This window comes from Gossypium hirsutum, chromosome A06 (genome assembly GCF_007990345.1).
Source record: "Gossypium hirsutum isolate 1008001.06 chromosome A06, Gossypium_hirsutum_v2.1, whole genome shotgun sequence".
NCBI lineage: Eukaryota > Viridiplantae > Streptophyta > Magnoliopsida > Malvales > Malvaceae > Gossypium > Gossypium hirsutum.
The window spans coordinates 92,067,578-92,077,369 of record NC_053429.1 but is presented as its reverse complement, the minus strand read 5'-3'; the positions used below and the strand labels follow the sequence as shown (position 1 = coordinate 92,077,369).

Sequence of the window (9,792 nt, the reverse complement as noted above, 5' to 3'; positions counted from 1 at the left end):
AAATATAAGCGTTTTTAGTACTGATGACCCCTGTGCTCTCCACCCGACTATTGTGGGTTAGAATGATGTGAATATTATGCAGAGCCAAAAGTAAGCATGTTGCCTTCGACTAACTCGAGTTGTACTATGACTCAATCTCGGCAATGTCGAACCAACAGAATCGGGCTTGTTCATGGATGTGCCTGAAAAGTGTTGGGAACTCAACGGTACTCAAAAACTCCTCGAAATATAATTCTAAGGCAGTTTCAAAGCCCGGGACACTCAAGTAACGTGTCGAGCCCCAAGCCGAAAAGAGATAGTAGTACAAGTCTCATCCCATCGTGAAATCATCGATTGTAGGAAAAAGGTAAAGCAAAATTCTAGTGTGAGTTCGACACATGTGGGCTCTATGATGGTAAAGAACCGGTCTCACGATGCTGTGTCAATTAGTACCCAAACTCTAGCAGCTAAACGGGCCACCAGTAGAGCTTTTCAATCCAAACCCAAACCTAAAGGTCGCTCCTTAAGATGCTGATATTGGTCCTCATATGGACTTGGACTAAATTGGAGACATGGGTGTCTCGTGATTTTAGTCGGGGATGATGACAAAAATGCACCCTTAGGTAGGGACAATAGTCTCTGTTTTTCTTCTTTTTTTTGTCATAATGTACCTGAAAAAATAAATGACAACTAGATATATCAGCATCAACACAAATTAATACAGCAGATGAACGAATCAAAATATGAAACACAATGGACCAAGTTCAATTTACCAAACAACGAACACTTAATCCTTAACTAAGACCTAAATCATTAAATACTACCAAAAAATTATATGAAAATAAATAAATAAATAAAATAAAAAAAGTCTAAAACCAAACTAATACAAATTAGATAGAAGTAAACTACCAAACTAACAGTATAATAGTAAAAATAATAACAACAATAAAAAAATTAACATGCTAATAATAAAATAATATTACTAAATAACATAAAAAAATAGGGCATGATATCGCATGTGAATATAATATGTGAATGTACAAGTATACACGTCGAATCAAGTAATAAAATAATAAGATCGTCTCCTCAAGGATCGAATAGAAGTAACTTGGTTAAGCTGTTACTATAAACTATATGAATTAGGCTATGGTAAAATAGAATAACAATTTGTATAGGAATAATCACGTATGCAATATTAAAATCAAATAACTAACTTAAAATGTTGTGGCAAAGATATGGAGACAAAGTGGAGATGATCTACGCTGTTGAATGAGAAGGTTGGGATTACTAAAATTCTTTCCTCATAACACAATAATGTCATCGCAAAATCTTAACCAATCTACTATTTAGATTATATCTAAGATAGTCTGTTTCTTTCGAGAGTTAGACTTCAAACTACCCTATCTAAGGCTTTGCATGTCTACAAGTCTTAAGAAGGATACCTAGCACTCGTTTGTATCATTCAATCACAATCCAACTCATCTAACTTTTTTTCAGAATTAAATCAAGTTAATGAACATACCATACATTCATTTATGTCTAGAGATTTCATGCATACATTTTAAAACAACACAAATCGAATGAAACAGTAAATTAAATCAGGATAATGCCTTGGACAATAAAGAAACTAAAGATTTATCTAGTAATCCCAACTCGATGAGATTATCTCATGAGTTGGAAATAAATTAAAATCCAAAATGAAAGTATCATTCAACAACATATTTCCACAGTTAAAATTCACAGAAAGAAATTAAGATAATGAAGGAAGAACTTTAAAAAGCTTTCGCCAATCCAGCCCTCAAATCCAGTGCTGCAATATCTTATGAAGCCCAGGGTTGAATGCTTTTCTTTCTTCCTTGTGTTGTTGCTTTGTTCCTTAGCTACTACCCTCTTTCTTTGTGTCTTTGGATCTCTCACGAGAAATTGTGTGAGAAAAAAACGGCTCCCTCATTTCTTTCTCTTTCTTCTTTTTATAATATAGGTCCACCTCTAGGCGCACACTCCTTTCTCCATTTCTATCAAATGGATATTTCTAGTACAAATATAGCTGGCTGAGAGTGGCACTAGTTGATAGTTGAATTAGCACCTTTCTAAAATTACCATGACATTTGAGCTAGCAATCTATCCAACCTTTTGTCATGACAAAACTTCACTCATTCACTTCTTTTCCTCCTTTTTACACATATTATAAAGAACACACAATTCCTTTCCTCCCATAAGTAAAAGTAACATAGTGACATTGAAAGCACAATCCAAACTTCATGATGCAACGTTATAAAAGTACTTATATGATTTCCTAAAATGCAACTAAATTTAATCCAGTACGAACAATTAACCAAGTCTAGAGGCTTAAAATATAACTCTTTTCAAGAGTTATCACAAAAGGACAAATAGTGGTAGGGGAGAGAGAGGGGTGGTAGGCAATGAAGAAAAGTATAGGGCAGTGGTGGCTCGTATGATTGTGGAACAAAAGGGGAAGAATCGAGTTGGATGACTTAATAGGAAGAAAAAAGAAGGGTTGGTCATGGTTGTGAGTAGGGGTAAGGAAATGAGGGAAGGACGGAATAAAGGGAATGATCGGCTATTTGAGGGCGATGACGTTGTTGATGAAGGCTGACAGTTGGATGGTGGTGGGGGGCTGTGGCATAGCAGACAGTGACCTTTGGCTCGTGCGACGAGGGTAGTGCAACAAGGGATGAAGGTGAAATAGAAATTAGCAGCAGGGTAGGCGTGTTCCACGTTTAAAAGAAAATAGTGAGAAGAAACTGACGTCAAAGGGGTAGATGGATTGAAAAATGAATATGGCGTGTATGGTTAGGGAGGAGTTGGTGAAACGACATAAAGAAGAAGAAGAAAGGAAAAAAATTAGGGTTTAAGGTTTAGAAAAAAGGCATGGTCGTGTATTTGGCCTTTGTTAGGCTACACGGTCATTTCATGCAATCGTGTATTCCTATAAAGTCATGTGTCACACGAAAATTTTAAAAAAGATAAGCTCCAGTGTTTAAACAGCTTGGGACACCCCTGTGTCTCCAAGCCATGTGTCATCTTTTAGACTGTGTGTGGTTATTATTTGCTTCTCCCACAATCGTGTAGGGGTGTGTGGGTAACACGGTCGCGTTGCTAAGCTATGTGACTTCACTAAGATTGTGTATTTCACTAGAAAATTGAAAATTCGACTCCATTATTCACACGGTCCATGACATGCCCATGTCTCTAGGCTGTGTGACACGACCGTGTGGATTTATTCAGGCTGCGTGGGTTTATTGTTCGCTTCTCCCATTATCGTGCCATGGGGTGTGTGGGTTACACGGCCGTTTGGCTCCAAAAAATTTTTTATGCCCAAGTTTGCACAGGCGTGTGCCCAAGCCATGTAGATGACATGGCCGTATGGTCCACCCCTAACTTTGTGGTCTCTATTTTTTTAAGTGATAAAAATAAATGTAATAAGCGTGCAACATAATTAAATGAAAATAAAATAAAATAATATAAAAAAATGAGGTGTGTGGGTTACACGGCCTTTTGGCTTCAAAAAATTTTTTATGCCCAAGTATACACGGGCATGTGCCCAAGCCGTGTAGATGACATGGTCGTGTGGTCTACCCTTAACCATGTGGTCTCTATTTTTTTAAGTGATAAAAATAAATGTAATAAGCGTGCAACATACTTAAATGAAAATAAAATAAAGTAATATAAAAAACATTCGGGTTACCTCCTAAGAAGCGCTTATTTAGAGTCTAAGCTCGAGTTTCCCTTTCACGCACACGGTTAATTCAGATTTTAGAGCCGAAGCTCCTCTTTCTCATTAATAGTATCACCACCAAAATAAAGTTTGAGATGATAATTGTTTACCTTGAATGTGTCGTATTCAGGATGTGTTACCTTTATTGTGCCATATGGAAAGACGATTTTTACCACAAATGAACTCGACCATTTTGACTTTAGCTTTCCAGGAAATAGTCTGAGCCTCAAATTGTATAAAAGCACTCAATCTTCATCTGTGTATTGCTTGGGTTGCTTTAAACGAGCGTCACGACATCACTTTGTTAATTCTTTGTACACTCTCGAGCTTTCATAAGCATTTGCTCATCATTCCTGTAGCTCATTTAGTTGCAACGTTCTCTTTTCACATGCAAGTTTTAGGCCACAGTTTAGAAATTTTATGGCCTAAAATACTTTCTGTTCAAGTTCTATGGTAACTGGCAACCCTTCCCATAAACAAGTCTGTATGGAGATGTTCCTAAATGTGTTTTATATGCAGTCTTATAAGCCCATAAAGCATCATCTAATTTTAGTGCATAATCCTTCCTATTTGTTTCTACGATCTTTTCTAGGATGCGTTTCAATTCTAGGTTTGACACTTCAACTTGACCATTAGTTTGAGAGTGATATGGGGTAGTTGTTCTATGATGCACACAATATTTCTTAAAAGTCTTGTCAAATTGAGCATTACAGAAATGTGTGTCCCTATCACTAATGATTACTCTAGTTGTTCCAAAATGAGAGAATAATTTTTTTAGAAATATAACTACCTCCATAGCATCATTAGTTGGTAAAGCTTGAGCCTCAACCCAATTCGACACATAATCCATCGTTGCCAATATGATTTTATTACCATTAGAACTAGGGAATAGTCTCATGAAATCATTACCTCAAATATAGAAAATTTCACAAGAAAGTATATAATTTTGAGGCATTTCATAACGTTTGGAAATATTACCTTCACCTGACATCTATCACAAGAAGAAACATACTTGTTAGCATCTTTGAACAATGTGGGCCAATAAAAACCTGATTCAAGGACTTTATGTGTTGTTCTAATCCACTATAGTGTCCTCCCATCAGTCTAAAGTGACAATCTCAAAAATTTTATTCCCTTCTAGTACTGGAACACATAGCCGAATCACATAATCTGTACCATATGAAAAAGAAATGTATCCTCCCCAAAATAGTTTTTCACGTTAGTAAAGAATTGCTTGATGAGATAAACCTTCTGGTAGAAAGTTAGCAACTAAGTAATTCACAAAATCTACAAACCAAGAGACTTCGGAATCAATTACTGCGTAGAGCTATTCTTCAAGAAACTAGTCATTTACACATCTTCATTAAGCTTCTCAAGATGTGGATTTTTGAGCCTTAAGAAGGTGTCTGCTACAAGATTTTCAGCTCTTTTCTTATCTTTAATATTAAGATAAAATTCATGCAACGATAAAATCCACCTTATATGTCTATGTTTTGCATCCAATTTAGTTAAAAGGTAGTAAAGCGCAGAGTGGTCAGTATACACAATAACTTTAAACAATATTAAATAAGGTTTAAATTTATCAAATGCAAAAACCACAACTACTAATTCTTTTTTTGTAGTTGTATAATTCTCTTGTGCATGTGTCAAAGTCTTGCTAGCATAATAAAGTGCTTGTCTCTTCACTATCCAAGAACTGCACCTATTGTAAAATCACTTGCATCACACATTAGTTCAAAAGGTAAATTCCAATCAAGTGCAACCATAACTAGGGCATTAATTATATTTTCCTTAAGAACCATAAATGCCTCTAAACTGTTCTGAATGAAATTAAATGATACATCTTTTTCTAGTAAATTAGTTAAACATTTTGCTATTTTTGAAAAATCTTTAATAAATATCCTATAGAACACAACATGTCTTAAAAGGCTTCTGATAGCCTTAATTGAATTAGGGGAATGTACTTTTTTTATTGTTTCAATTTTTTCTCTATCAACCTCAATCTCGTTACTAGAAATTTTATAACACAAAACAATCTCTTCTTGAACCATGAAGTGGCATTTTTCCCAATTAAGCACAATGTTCATTTCCTCACATCTCATTAAAACTTGATTCAAAATTTTAAGGCATAGATGGAAAGAATTATTGAATACTTAGAAGTCAACCATAAATACCTTCATAATGTATGCCATGAATTCGTCAAAGATAGTTGACATGTAATGCTGAAAAGTAGAAGGGGCTTTACATAATCTAATAGACATTCTTTGATAAGCAAGCGTATCATATGCACATGTAAATGCCGTCTTTTATTAATCTTCAAGAGCTATCGAGATTTGAAAATAGCCAAAAAATCCATCTAGAAAACAGTAGTACATGTGACCAAACAACCTCTCCAACATTTGATCTACGAATGGTAGCGGAAAATGATCTTTCCTCATAGCATCATTCAACTTCCTATAGTCAATATAGAATCTCCATCTAGTAACTATTCTTGTTGGAATCAACTCGTTTTTCTTATTAGCCACAATAGTCATGCCTCTTTTCTTAGGAACAACCTGTATAAGACTCACCCAAGTACTATCATATATAGGGTAAATAACTCTAGCAACTAGAAGTTTAATTACCTCAGCCTTTATAACTTCCTTCATGTTGAGTTTTAACCTCCTTTGAGCTTATACACATGGCTTATACTCATTTTCCATTAAGATCTTGTGGGTGCAAAAAGAAGGGTTGAACCATTTAATATCAGAAATCTTTCAGGCTATAACTTTTTTGTATTCCTTCAACACTTGCAGTAACTCATCCTTCTTATGCGACTTTAAGTCTGAAGTAATAATCACTGGTAGTGTAAAATTGTCTCTAAGGAATGCATACTCCAAATGATTTGGTATTTACCTCAGCTCTATCTTGGGAGGTTCTTCATTGGGGAGTCAACTTCAAATCTTTACTTACCTCAATGGTCTCAAACTCTTTTTGTCTCAGTTAAGACTTATTAGCATTTAAATTGATTCTCATTTCACTTGTCACAGAATTATCCCCATCGGCCTCCTCACCTCGAATAATACACAGTTCCAACGCATCCTTATGAACAATTTCCTACAAGGAATCTTGAATTACGTGATTAATACAATCGATAGAATAACAGCAATAATCTTGCTCAGTAGAAACTCACATGGTATCATGTAATTGAAATTTTTCTTCATCACCTACCCTAAGCACAAGTTTACCATTACCCACGCCAATAAGAGCTCTAGTAGTGGCTAAAAAGGGTCGTCCTAAAACCAAAGGCACCTCAATATCCTCAGCCATGTCAAGTATAATAAAATCAACAAGGAATATGAATTTATCTACTTTCACAAGTACATCTTCAATAATGCCCCCAAGATATTTAATAGATCTGTCAGCTAAGTGAATACTCACACTAGTGGGTTTTTGTTTCCTGAGACCAAGCTGTTTGAACATTTTATAAGGCATTAAATTTATACTAACGCCCAAATCAGCCAATGTTTTTTTCATGTTCAAACTACCAATAAAATAAGGGATAGTAAAATTTCCTGGATATTTCTACTTAGTAGGTAGCTTACTTTGGAGAATGGTCGAGCACTCCTCATTTAGTTTCATAGTGAATAGCTCTTCTAAATTTTTTTATTTGTTAATAGCTCTTTGATAAACCATAAATGTAACATATTTTAATTTCATGCTTGGCATATTTTTGGATGATTTATGATGAGAATTAGTGAATTTAAAGCTCCTAATCCCTTAAATTTATGTTTCTATACATAGGAGAGCATTTGGGAGCAAAAGGAGCGAAAAATGGGCCGAAATAGAAGTTTTCAGGATCTATACAGGCTGGGCAAACGCCCATGTGATCCACACGGACAGGCCATACGCCCATGTGCCAGCCCGTGTCGATATCGCTCCCTGTTTCCCGAACACGCAGAAAAAGCCAATTTTAGGGTTTCTAAGCATTCTAAAGTCTATATAAACACACTAGAAGAAGACCTAAAGGGGGCACACAGAGCAGAAAGCAAAAATTACTCGAAGAAAGCCATTGGAATCGTCTCAGAAGCAGATCCACATCAAGATTGAAGATCTCCATTCAAATTTCTCTCGAAGTTTATTTGGGTTTTTCATGTCTTGTTGTTTTTCTAAATTTGAGATGTCTTCCTTTTATATTATGAACTAAATTCCCTAGATACCTAAGGAAGATGAAACCTAAGACGGACCTTATTTTTAATGTTCTGAATTTAATGATAAATACTTGTTCTTGTTCTTAATTGTGTGTTCTTAATTCTTTTTTTAATGTTTTCAGGATATTATTCCAAGTTTGATGTGCTTAATTAGTAAAGAAAAAGTCCCTGTTGAAGAGTAGATCTATCATAACTAAGCAGAGTTGCATGCAACCCAAGACATAAGGCGACATAAATCTGCCAGATTAGAGTCAAATCTAATAAGGGAATCCATAGATTGAGTTAATGTGACAATAGGGGTTTTAATTAGAAAGAGATTTCAATTAATCAAACTAGAGTCAGTTGTTCTTAGTATCGAAAGAGATATTAACATAATTTAGGGATTTCTATGGATCAAGACAAGTGAATAAATCGTTTGATTCAGAGTTAGAATAATAAGTGAAGTCTAGGTGGATTCTTCCTTGGGTATTGTCTTTATCATTGGTTTATTCAATTATTTTCTTCACTCTCTGTCGCGTTCATTAGTTAATTAGTTTAGTTAAATTTAGATTAAAATAAATCCCATTTGTTTTAGGCTAAATAATAGAAAGATAGATAATACTAGTAGTTTTACTCCTTGTGGATACAATATTCTGGACTAACAATAGCTATACTACCAATCGATAGGTGCGCTTGCCTTTGTCGTGATCGTAGTCTAGTTTAGTGAATCATAAAACAATTATCAAGTTTTTGGCGTCGTTTCTAGGGACTAAAATATTAGGAACACTAGACTTTTATTACTTTATCCATTTTTATTTTTATTTTATTTTATTTTTTGTTTTACTTTTAATTTACTAACTTTTCTTTTATTTGCTTCTGGAAGGTTCCTTTAGTTTATGACTAGAAGAAACCCGTCAGGACCTCTAGTATTCGACAGTGAGATCGAAAGTACAGCTCGGAGAAACCATAGAGAAGTGAGGCAAAGTCAACAAAGTACAATAGAAGAGCAAGAGGATATTATTGTTAATACTGAGCAGATGGCAAAAAATCATAATAATCAGTTACCTCCTGTGGTTACTGTAAATCCTGTAAATCTGAATCCTACTTATCGTACTATGTATGATTATGCCAAGCCCAATTTAATTGGGGTTGAATCGAGTATTGTTAGACCTGCTGTTACTACAAATAATTTTGAACTGAAACCTAATACTATTTAAATGATTCAACAGTATGTTCAGTTTGATGGTTTGTAGGACGAAGACCCAAATACTCATTTGGCTAATTTCCTAGAATTTTGCAACACTTTCAAGATAAGTGGTGTTTCTGATGATGCCATTTGCCTATGATTATTCCCCTTCTCGTTGAGAAATAAGGCTAAGCAGTGGTTGAACTCCCTACCACAAGGTTCTATCACTACTCGGGATCAAATGACCGAGAAGTTTTTTCTGAAGTACTTTCCACCGGCTAAGATAGCCAAATTGAGGAATGTTGTCTCTTCCTTTATACAAATGGATTTAGAGACTTTATATGATGCATGGGAGAGGTATAAGGATTTATTGAGAAGGTGCCCTCACCATAAGTTACCTCTATGGCTACAGGTTCAAACTTTTTACAATTGTTTGAATGTAACGCCCCAATTTTTGGGAATTCTGTGAATGTTGGCATAAGTTTAATTATGTTAGTGGGCCTCTAGAAGGCCCAAGTTAAGATAGAACCCGGCAATTTTAGTTAATTTTTGTTCCATAAGAAAAATGGGGTGAAATTATGAAATAGAACCTATGTGAAAATGTTTGAAAATGCTATAGGCTAAATTGAAGTGGCCAAATAAATAGGAGTGCAAAATAGGAGGATTTGCATGACAAACCTCCCATTTTACATGAAGTGGCCAGCCATCATGCTGTTGTA

The 9,792-nt window shown here is 35.1% G+C and overlaps 1 non-coding gene across 1 annotated transcript; it reads right to left on the bottom strand.

The window, feature by feature from the left end:
* Positions 1-9,362: 9,362 nt before the first annotated feature.
* LOC121231321 (small nucleolar RNA R71) lies at positions 9,363-9,469 on the bottom strand. Its single transcript, XR_005929382.1, has one exon. It is a non-coding gene; the product is annotated as a small nucleolar RNA R71 (small nucleolar RNA).
* Positions 9,470-9,792: the final 323 nt, after the last annotated feature.